The sequence below is a fragment of the Cavia porcellus genome, unplaced genomic scaffold (assembly GCF_034190915.1).
Source record: "Cavia porcellus strain 051 isolate PalLab524CR breed Dunkin Hartley unplaced genomic scaffold, mCavPor4.1 scaffold_96, whole genome shotgun sequence".
Lineage (NCBI taxonomy): Eukaryota > Metazoa > Chordata > Mammalia > Rodentia > Caviidae > Cavia > Cavia porcellus.
Window position 1 is genome coordinate 1109064 of NW_026947579.1, and position 11528 is coordinate 1120591.

Here is an 11528-nt window from a genome sequence, read left to right on the forward strand (position 1 = left end):
ATCCTACATTGCCAATGCATGGGTCCTGACCTCCCCATGCTGACCACCCTGTGGTGCTTTTCTCCATCCTACATTGCCAATCACTGCCTATCCTAATTCAGGCCCTCTGATTCACAACACCCCGTGATATTTTTCTCACTCCTCCAAGTGAATGGCCTGTTAGAAACCCTTACAATGCGCACCACCCCGCTTTTTTTTTTCAGAAACCTATCCTACATTACCACTGCATGTTTCCTGACAACCCAATGTTGAACACCCTGTGATGCTTTTCTCCATTCTTCATTGCCACTCACTGCCTATCCTCATTCAGGCTGTCTTATTCACACCACCCCGTGATGCTTTTTTCACTTCTACTTGGGAATGGCTTGTTAGAAAGCCTTACAATGCGCACCACCCCGCGATGTTTTTCAGAAACCTATAATACATTGCCATTGCATGTTTCCTGACCTCGCCATGCTGACCACCCTGTGGTGCTTTTCTCCATCCTACATTGCCACTCACAGCCTATCCTAAGTCAGGCCCTCCGATTCACACCACCTTCTGATGATTTTTCTCTCCTTCTCGTGAATGGCTTGTTAGAAAGCCTTACAATGCGCACCACCCCGCGATGTTTTTAAGAAACCTATCCTAAATTGCCATTACATGTTTCCTGGCCTCCCCATGTTGACGACCCCGTGGTGCTTTTCTCCATTCTTCATTGCCATTCACTGCCTATCCTAATTCAGCCCCTCTGATTCACACCACCCCGTGATGTTTTTTTCACTTCTACTTGGGAATGGCTTGTTAGAAAGCTTTACAATGCGCACCTCCCCGCGATGTTTTTCAGAAACCTATCCTACATTGCCATTGCATGTTTCCTGACCTCCCCATGCTGACCACCCTGTGGTGCTTTTCTCCATCCTACATTGCCACCCACAGCCTATCCTAATTCAGGCCCCCCGATTCACCCCACCTTCTGATGTTTTTTCACTCCTACTTGTGAATGGCTTGTTAGAAAGCCTTACAATGTGCACCATACCGCGATGTTTTTAAGAAACCTATGCAAAATTTCTGTTACATGTTTCCTGACCTCCCCATGTTGACTACCCCGTGGTGCTTTGCTTCATTCTTCATTGCCATTCACTGCCTATTCTAATTCAGCCCCTCCGATTCACACCACCCCTTGATGTTTTTCTCACTCCTACAAGTGAATGGCCTGTTAGAAACCCTTACAATGTGCACCACCCCACTTTTTTTTTCAGAAACCTATCCTACTTTGCCACTGCATGTTTCATGACCTCCCCATGCTTACCACCCCGTGGTGCTTTTCTCCATCCTACATTGCAACTCACTGCCTATCCTAATTCAGAACATCTGATTCACACCACCCCGTGATGTTTTTCTCACTCCTACTTGTGAATGGCCTGTTAGAAACCCATACAATTCTCACCACCCGCGATTTTTTCAGAAACCTATCCTACATTGCCACTGCCTGAGTCCTGACCTCCCCATGATGACCACCCCGCGGTGCTTTTCTCCATCCTTCATTGCAACTCACTGCCTGTCCTCATTCAGGCCCTCCAATTCACACCACGCCGTGATATTTTTCTCACTCCTACTAGTGAATGGAATGTTAGAAAGCCTGACAATGCGCACCATCCCGTGATGTTTTTCAGAAACCTATCCTAAATTACCATTACATCTTTCCTGACCTCCCCATGTTGACCACCCCTGATGCTTTTCTCCGTTCTTCATTGCCCCTCAATACTTATCCTAATTCAGGCCCTCCGATTCACACCACCCCGTGATGTTTTTCTCACTCCTACTAGTGAATGGCCTGTTACAAACCCTTACAATGCACACCACCCCACTTTTTTTTTCAGATACCTATCCTACATTGACACTGCATGTTTCCTCACCTCCCCATGCTGACCAGCCTGTGGTGCTTTTCTGCATCCTACATTGCCCCTCAATGCTTATCCTAATTCAGGCCCTCCGATTCACACCACCCAGTTATGTTTTTCTCACTCCTACTAGTGAATGGCCTGTTAGAAAGTCTTACAATGCGCAATTTCCGGCGATGTTTTTCAGAAACATATCATACTTTGCCAATCATATTTCTTGACCTCCCCATGCTGACCACCCCGTGGTGCTTTTCTCCATCCTACATTGCACTCATTGCCTATCATAATTCAGGCCCTCCGATTCACACCACCCTGTGATGTTTTTCTCACTTTTACTAGGGAATGCCCTGTTAGAAACCGTTACAATGCACCCAACCCCACGATGTTTTTCAGAAACCTATCCTACATTGCCAATGCATGTTTCCTGAGCTCCCCATGCTGAACATGCTGTGCTGATTTTCTCTATCCTACATTGCCTCTCAATGCCTATCCTAATTCAGGCCCTCCGATTCACACAACCCCGTGATGTTTTTCTCACTCCTAGTAGTGAATGGCCTGTTAGAAACACCTTCAATGCGCACCACCCAGCGATGTTTTTCAGAAACCTATCCTACATTGCCAATGCATGTTTCCTGATCTCCCCATGCTGACCAACCCGTGGTGCTTTTCTCCATCCTACATTGACACTCACTGCTTTTCCTAATTCAGGCCCTTTGACTCACACCACCCCGTGATGTTTTTTTCACTCCTACTTGTGAATAGCTTGTTAGAAATCCTTACAATTGGCACCACCCCACGATGTTTTTCAGAAACCTATCCTACATTGTCACTGTATGTTTCCTGACTTCCCCATGTTGACCACCCCGTGGTGCTTTTCTCCATCCTACATTGCCACTCACTGCCTATCCTAATTCAGGCCCTCGGATTAAGACCACCCCGTGATGTTTTTCTCACTCCTACTAGTGAATGGCCTGTTACATACCCTTACAATGCGTCCAACCCCGTGATTTTTTTCAGAAACTGATCCTGCATTGCCACTGCATGTTTTCTGACCTTCCCATCCTGACCACCCCGTGGTGCTTTTCTCCCTCCTACATTGCCACCCACGGCCTATCCTGACTCAGGCCCTTTGATTCACAACACCCCGTGATGTTTTTTTCACTCCTACTAGGGAAAGGCATGCTACAAACCTTTACCATGCGCACCACCCCGCGATGTTTTTCAGAAACATATCCTACATTGCCACTGCATGATTCCTGACGTCCCCATGCTGACCACCCCATGGTGCTTTTCTCCATCGTACGTTGCCACTCACTGCCTATCCTAATTCAGGCCCTCTATTCACACCACCCCGTGATTTTTTTTCTCACTCCTACTAGTGAATGGCCTGTTAGAAAGCGTTACAATGCTCACCACCCAGCGATGTTTTTCAGAAACCTATCCTACATTGCCTATGCATGTTTCCTGACCTCCGCATGCTGACCATCCCTTGGTGCATTTCTCCATCCTACATTGCCACTCACTGTCTATCGTAATTCAGAACATCTGATTCAAACCGCCCCGTGATGTTTTTCTCACTCCTACTAGTGACTGGCCTGTTAGAAAAAACCTTACAATGCGCACCACCCCTGATGTATTTCAGAAAACTATCCTACATTGCCACTGCATGTTTCCTGACCTCAACATGCTGACCACCCCGTGGTGCTTTTCTCCATCCTACATTGCCACTCAATGCCTATGCTAATTCAGGCCGTCCGATTCACACCACCCCGTGATGTTTTTTTCACTTCTACTTGGGAATGGCTTGTTAGAAAGCCTTACAATGCGCACCTCCCCGCGATGTTTTTCAGAAACCTATCCTACATTGCCATTGCATGTTTCCTGACCTCCCCATGCTGACCACCCTGTGGTGCTTTTCTCCATCCTACATTGCCACCCACAGCCTATCCTAATTCAGGCCCCCCGATTCACCCCACCTTCTGATGTTTTTTCACTCCTACTTGTGAATGGCTTGTTAGAAAGCCTTACAATGTCCACCACACCGCGATGTTTTTAAGAATCCTATGCAAAATTTCTGTTACATGTTTCCTGACCTCCCCATGTTGACCACCCCGTGGTGCTTTTCTCCATTCTTCATTGCCATTCACTGCCTATTCTAATTCAGCCCCTCCGATTCACACCACCCCTTGATGTTTTTCTCACTCCTACAAGTGAATGGCCTGTTAGAAACCCTTACAATGTGCACCACCCTACTTTTTTTTTCAGAAACCTATCCTACTTTGCCACTGCATGTTTCCTCACCTCCCCATGCTGACCACACCATGGTGCTTTTCTCCATCCTACATTGCCACTAACAGCCTATACTAATTCAGGCCCTTCTATTCACACAACCCGGTGATGTTTTTTTCACTCCTACTTGTGAATGGCTTGTTGGAAATCCTTACAATGGGCACCACCCCGCGATGTTTTTCAGAAACCTATCCTAAATTGATACTGCATGTTTCCTGACCTCCCCATGCAGACCACCCAGTGGTGCTTTTCTCCATCCTGCATTGCCACTCACTGCCTATCCTGATTCAGGCCCTCCGATTCACACCACCCTCTGATGTTTTTCTCACTTCTACTCGTGAATGGCCGGTTAGAAACCCTTACAATGCGCACCACCCGGCGATGTTTTTCAGAAACTTATTCTACATTGCCAATGCATGTTTCCTGACCTCCCCATTCTGACTACCACGTGGTGCTTTTCTCCATCCTACATTGCCACTCAGTGCCTATCCTGATTCAGGCCCTCCAATTCACACCACCCCGTTATATTTTTCTCACTCCTTCTACTGAATGGCCTGTTAGAAACTCTTACAATGCCCACAACACTTTGATGTTTTTCAGAAACCTATACTACATTGCCACTGCATTTTGTCTTGCCTCCCCATGATGACCATTCCGTGGTGCGTTTCTCCATCCTACATTGCCACTCACAGCCTATCCTCATTCAGGCCCTTCGATTCACACCACCCCATGATGTTTTTTCACTCTTATTCGTGAATGGCTTTTTAGAAACCCTTACAATGTGCACCACCCCGCAATGTTTTTCAGAAACCTATCCTACCCTGCCACTGCATGTTTCCTGACCTCCGCATCCTGAGCACCCCGTGGTGCCCTTCTCCATCCTACGTTGCCACTCACTGCCTATCCTGATTCAGGCCCTCCGATTCACACCAGCCCATTATATTTTTCTCACTCCTACTAGGGAATGCCCCCACCCCGTGATGTTTTTCAGAAACCTATCCTACATTGCCACTGCATGATTCCTGACCTCCCCATGTTGACCACCCCATGTTGCTTTTCTCCATCCTACGTTGCCACTCACGGCCTATCCTATTTCAGGCCCTCCTATTCACACCACCCAGTGATGTTTTTCTCTCTCCTACTAGTGAATGTCCTGTTAGAAAGCCTTACAATTCACACCACCCGGCGATGTTTTTCAGAAACCTATCCTACATTGCCAATGCATGGGTCCTGACCTCCCCATGCTGACCACCCTGTGGTGCTTTTCTCCATCCTACATTGCCAATCACTGCCTATCCTAATTCAGGCCCTCTGATTCACAACACCCCGTGATATTTTTCTCACTCCTCCAAGTGAATGGCCTGTTAGAAACCCTTACAATGCGCACCACCCCGCTTTTTTTTTTCAGAAACCTATCCTACATTACCACTGCATGTTTCCTGACAACCCAATGTTGAACACCCTGTGATGCTTTTCTCCATTCTTCATTGCCACTCACTGCCTATCCTCATTCAGGCTGTCTTATTCACACCACCCCGTGATGCTTTTTTCACTTCTACTTGGGAATGGCTTGTTAGAAAGCCTTACAATGCGCGCCACCCCGCGATGTTTTTCAGAAACCTATAATACATTGCCATTGCATGTTTCCTGACCTCGCCATGCTGACCTCCCTGTGGTGCTTTTCTCCATCCTACATTGCCACTCACAGCCTATCCTAAGTCAGGCCCTCCGATTCACACCACCTTCTGATGTTTTTTCTCTCCTTCTCGTGAATGGCTTGTTAGAAAGCCTTACAATGCGCACCACCCCGCGATGTTTTTAAGAAACCTATCCTAAATTGCCATTACATGTTTCCTGACCTCCCCATGTTGACGACCCCGTGGTGCTTTTCTCCATTCTTCATTGCCATTCACTGCCTATCCTAATTCAGCCCCTCTGATTCACACCACCCCGTGATGTTTTTTTCACTTCTACTTGGGAATGGCTTGTTAGAAAGCTTTACAATGCGCACCTCCCCGCGATGTTTTCCAGAAACCTATCCTACATTGCCATTGCATGTTTCCTGACCTCCCCATGCTGACCACCCTGTGGTGCTTTTCTCCATCCTACATTGCCACCCACAGCCTATCCTAATTCAGGCCCCCCGATTCACCCCACCTTCTGATGTTTTTTCACTCCTACTTGTGAATGGCTTGTTAGAAAGCCTTACAATGTGCACCATACCGCGATGTTTTTAAGAAACCTATGCAAAATTTCTGTTACATGTTTCCTGACCTCCCCATGTTGACTACCCCGTGGTGCTTTTCTTCATTCTTCATTGCCATTCACTGCCTATTCTAATTCAGCCCCTCCGATTCACACCACCCCTTGATGTTTTTCTCACTCCTACAAGTGAATGGCCTGTTAGAAACCCTTACAATGTGCACCACCCCACTTTTTTTTTCAGAAACCTATCCTACTTTGCCACTGCATGTTTAATGACCTCCCCATGCTTACCACCCCGTGGTGCTTTTCTCCATCCTACATTGCAACTCACTGCCTATCCTAATTCAGAACATCTGATTCACACCACCCCGTGATGTTTTTCTCACTCCTACTTGTGAATGGCCTGTTAGAAACCCATACAATTCTCACCACCCGCGATTTTTTCAGAAACCTATCCTACATTGCCACTGCCTGAGTCCTGACCTCCCCATGATGACCATCCCGTGGTGCTTTTCTCCATCCTTCATTGCAACTCACTGCCTGTCCTCATTCAGGCCCTCCAATTCACACCACGCCGTGATATTTTTCTCACTCCTACTAGTGAATGGAATGTTAGAAAGCCTGACAATGCGCACCATCCCGTGATGTTTTTCAGACACCTATCCTAAATTACCATTACATCTTTCCTGACCTCCCCATGTTGACCACCCCTGATGCTTTTCTCCGTTCTTCATTGCCCCTCAATACTTATCCTAATTCAGGCCCTCCGATTCACACCACCCCGTGATGTTTTTCTCACTCCTACTAGTGAATGGCCTGTTACAAACCCTTACAATGCACACCACCCCACTTTTTTTTTCAGATACCTATCCTACATTGACACTGCATGTTTCCTCACCTCCCCATGCTGACCAGCCTGTGGTGCTTTTCTGCATCCTACATTGCCCCTCAATGCTTATCCTAATTCAGGCCCTCCGATTCACACCACCCAGTTATGTTTTTCTCACTCCTACTAGTGAATGGCCTGTTAGAAAGTCTTACAATGCGCAATTTCCGGCGATGTTTTTCAGAAACATATCATACTTTGCCAATCATATTTCTTGACCTCCCCATGCTGACCACCCCGTGGTGCTTTTCTCCATCCTACATTGCACTCATTGCCTATCATAATTCAGAACTTCTGATTCACACGACCCCGTGATATTTTACTCACTCCTACTAGTGAAAGGCCTTTAAGAAACCCTTACATTGCGCCCCACCCTGCGATGTTTTTCAGAAACCTATCCTACATTTCCACTGCATGTTTTCTGACCTCCCCATCTGACCACCCCTTGATCCTTTTCTCCATCCTACATTGTCACTCACTGCCTATCCTGATTCAGGCCCTCCGATTCACACCACCCTGTGATGTTTTTCTCACTTTTACTAGGGAATGCCCTGTTAGAAACCGTTACAATGCACCCAACCCCACGATGTTTTTCAGAAACCTATCCTACATTGCCACTGCATGTTTCCTGAGCTCCCCATGCTGAACATGCTGTGCTGATTTTCTCTATCCTACATTGCCTCTCAATGCCTATCCTAATTCAGGCCCTCCGATTCACACAACCCCGTGATGTTATTCTCACTCCTAGTAGTGAATGGCCTGTTAGAAACCCCTTCAATGCGCACCACCCAGCGATGTTTTTCAGAAACCTATCCTACATTGCCAATGCATGTTTCCTGATCTCCCCATGCTGACCAACCCGTGGTGCTTTTCTCCATCCTACATTGACACTCACTGCTTTTCCTAATTCAGGCCCTTTGACTCACACCACCCCGTGATGTTTTTTTCACTCCTACTTGTGAATGGCTTGTTAGAAATCCTTACAATTGGCACCACCCCACGATGTTTTTCAGAAACCTATCCTACATTGTCACTGTATGTTTCCTGACTTCCCCATGTTGACCACCCCGTGGTGCTTTTCTCCATCCTACATTGCCACTCACTGCCTATCCTAATTCAGGCCCTCCGATTAAGACCACCCCGTGATGTTTTTCTCACTCCTACTAGTGAATGGCCTGTTACATACCCTTACAATGCGTCCAACCCCGTGATGTTTTTCAGAAACTGATCCTGCATTGCCACTGCATGTTTTCTGACCTTCCCATCCTGACCACCCCGTGGTGCTTTTCTCCCTCCTGCATTGCCACCCACGGCCTATCCTGACTCAGGCCCTTCGATTCACAACACCCCGTGATGTTTTTTTTCACTCCTACTAGGGAAAGGCATGCTACAAACCTTTACCATGCGCACCACCCCGCGATGTTTTTCAGAAACATATCCTACATTGCCACTGCATGATTCCTGACGTCCCCATGCTGACCACCCCATGGTGCTTTTCTCCATCCTACATTGCCACTCACAGCCTATCCTAAGTCAGGCCCCCCGATTCACACCACCTTCTGATGTTTTTTCTCTCCTTCTCGTGAATGGCTTGTTAGAAAGCCTTACAATGCGCACCACCCCGCGATGTTTTTAAGAAACCTATCCTAAATTGCCATTACATGTTTCCTGACCTCCCCATGTTGACGACCCCGTGGTGCTTTTCTCCATTCTTCATTGCCATTCACTGCCTATCCTAATTCAGCCCCTCTGATTCACACCACCCCGTGATGTTTTTTTCACTTCTACTTGGGAATGGCTTGTTAGAAAGCTTTACAATGCGCACCTCCCCGCGATGTTTTTCAGAAACCTATCCTACATTGCCATTGCATGTTTCCTGACCTCCCCATGCTGACCACACTGTGGTGCTTTTCTCCATCCTACATAGCCACCCACAGCCTATCCTAATTCAGGCCCCCCGATTCACCCCACCTTCTGATGTTTTTTCACTCCTACTTGTGAATGGCTTGTTAGAAAGCCTTACAATGTCCACCACACCGCGATGTTTTTAAGAATCCTATGCAAAATTTCTGTTACATGTTTCCTGACCTCCCCATGTTGACCACCCCGTGGTGCTTTTCTCCATTCTTCATTGCCATTCACTGCCTATTCTAATTCAGCCCCTCCGATTCACACCACCCCTTGATGTTTTTCTCACTCCTACAAGTGAATGGCCTGTTAGAAACCCTTACAATGTGCACCACCCTACTTTTTTTTTCAGAAACCTTTCCTACTTTGCCACTGCATGTTTCCTCACCTCCCCATGCTGACCACACCATGGTGCTTTTCTCCATCCTACATTGCCACTAACAGCCTATACTAATTCAGGCCCTTCTATTCACACCACCCGGTGATGTTTTTTTCACTCCTACTTGTGAATGGCTTGTTAGAAATCCTTACAATGGGCACCACCCCGCGATGTTTTTCAGAAACCTATCCTAAATTGCCACTGCATGTTTCCTGACCTCCCCATGCAGACCACCCAGTGGTGCTTTTCTCCATCCTGCATTGCCACTCACTGCCTATCCTGATTCAGGCCCTCCGATTCACACCACCCTCTGATGTTTTTCTCACTTCTACTCGTGAATGGCCGGTTAGAAACCCTTACAATGCGCACCACCTGGCGATGTTTTTCAGAAACCTATTCTACATTGCCAATGCATGTTTCCTGACCTCCCCATGCTGACTACCACGTGGTGCTTTTCTCCATCCTACATTGCCACTCAGTGCCTATCCTGATTCAGGCCCTCCAATTCACACCACCCCGTTATATTTTTCTCACTCCTTCTACTAAATGGCCTGTTAGAAACTCTTACAATGCCCACAACACTTTGATGTTTTTCAGAAACCTATACTACATTGCCACTGCATTTTGTCTTGCCTCCCCATGATGACCATTCCGTGGTGCGTTTCTCCATCCTACATTGCCAGTCACAGCCTGTCCTCATTCAGGCCCTTCGATTCACACCACCCCGTGATGTTTTTTCACTCTAATTCGTGAATGGCTTTTTAGAAATCCTTACAATGGGCACCACCCCGCGATGTTTTTCAGAAACCTATCCTACATTGCCACTGCATGTTTCCTGACCTCCCCATATTGACCACCCCGTGGTGCTTTTCTCCATTCTTCATTGCCACTCATTGCCTATCCTAATTCAGGCCATCCGATTCACACCACCCCGTGATGTTTTTCTCAATCCTACTAGTGAAAGACCTTTTAGAAACCCTTACAACGTGCACCACCCCGCAATGTTTTTCAGAAACCTATCCTACCCTGCCACTGCATGTTTCCTGACCTCCGCATCCTGAGCACCCCGTGGTGCCCTTCTCCATCCTACGTTGCCACTCACTGCCTATCCTGATTCAGGCCCTCCGATTCACACCAGCCCATTATATTTTTCTCACTCCTACTAGGGAATGCCCCCACCCCGTGATGTTTTTCAGAAACCTATCCTACATTGCCACTGCATGATTCCTGACCTCCCCATGTTGACCACCCCATGTTGCTTTTCTCCATCCTACGTTGCCACTCACGGCCTATCCTATTTCAGGCCCTCCTATTCACACCACCCAGTGATGTTTTTCTCTCTCCTACTAGTGAATGTCCTGTTAGAAAGCCTTACAATTCACACCACCCGGCGATGTTTTTCAGAAACCTATCCTACATTGCCAATGCATGGGTCCTGACCTCCCCATGCTGACCACCCTGTGGTGCTTTTCTCCATCCTACATTGCCAATCACTGCCTATCCTAATTCAGGCCCTCTGATTCACAACACCCCGTGATATTTTTCTCACTCCTCCAAGTGAATGGCCTGTTAGAAACCCTTACAATGCGCACCACCCCGCTTTTTTTTTTCAGAAACCTATCCTACATTACCACTGCATGTTTCCTGACAACCCAATGTTGAACACCCTGTGATGCTTTTCTCCATTCTTCATTGCCACTCACTGCCTATCCTCATTCAGGCTGTCTTATTCACACCACCCCGTGATGCTTTTTTCACTTCTACTTGGGAATGGCTTGTTAGAAAGCCTTACAATGCGCGCCACCCCGCGATGTTTTTCAGAAACCTATAATACATTGCCATTGCATGTTTCCTGACCTCGCCATGCTGACCTCCCTGTGGTGCTTTTCTCCATCCTACATTGCCACTCACAGCCTATCCTAAGTCAGGCCCTCCGATTCACACCACCTTCTGATGTTTTTTCTCTCCTTCTCGTGAA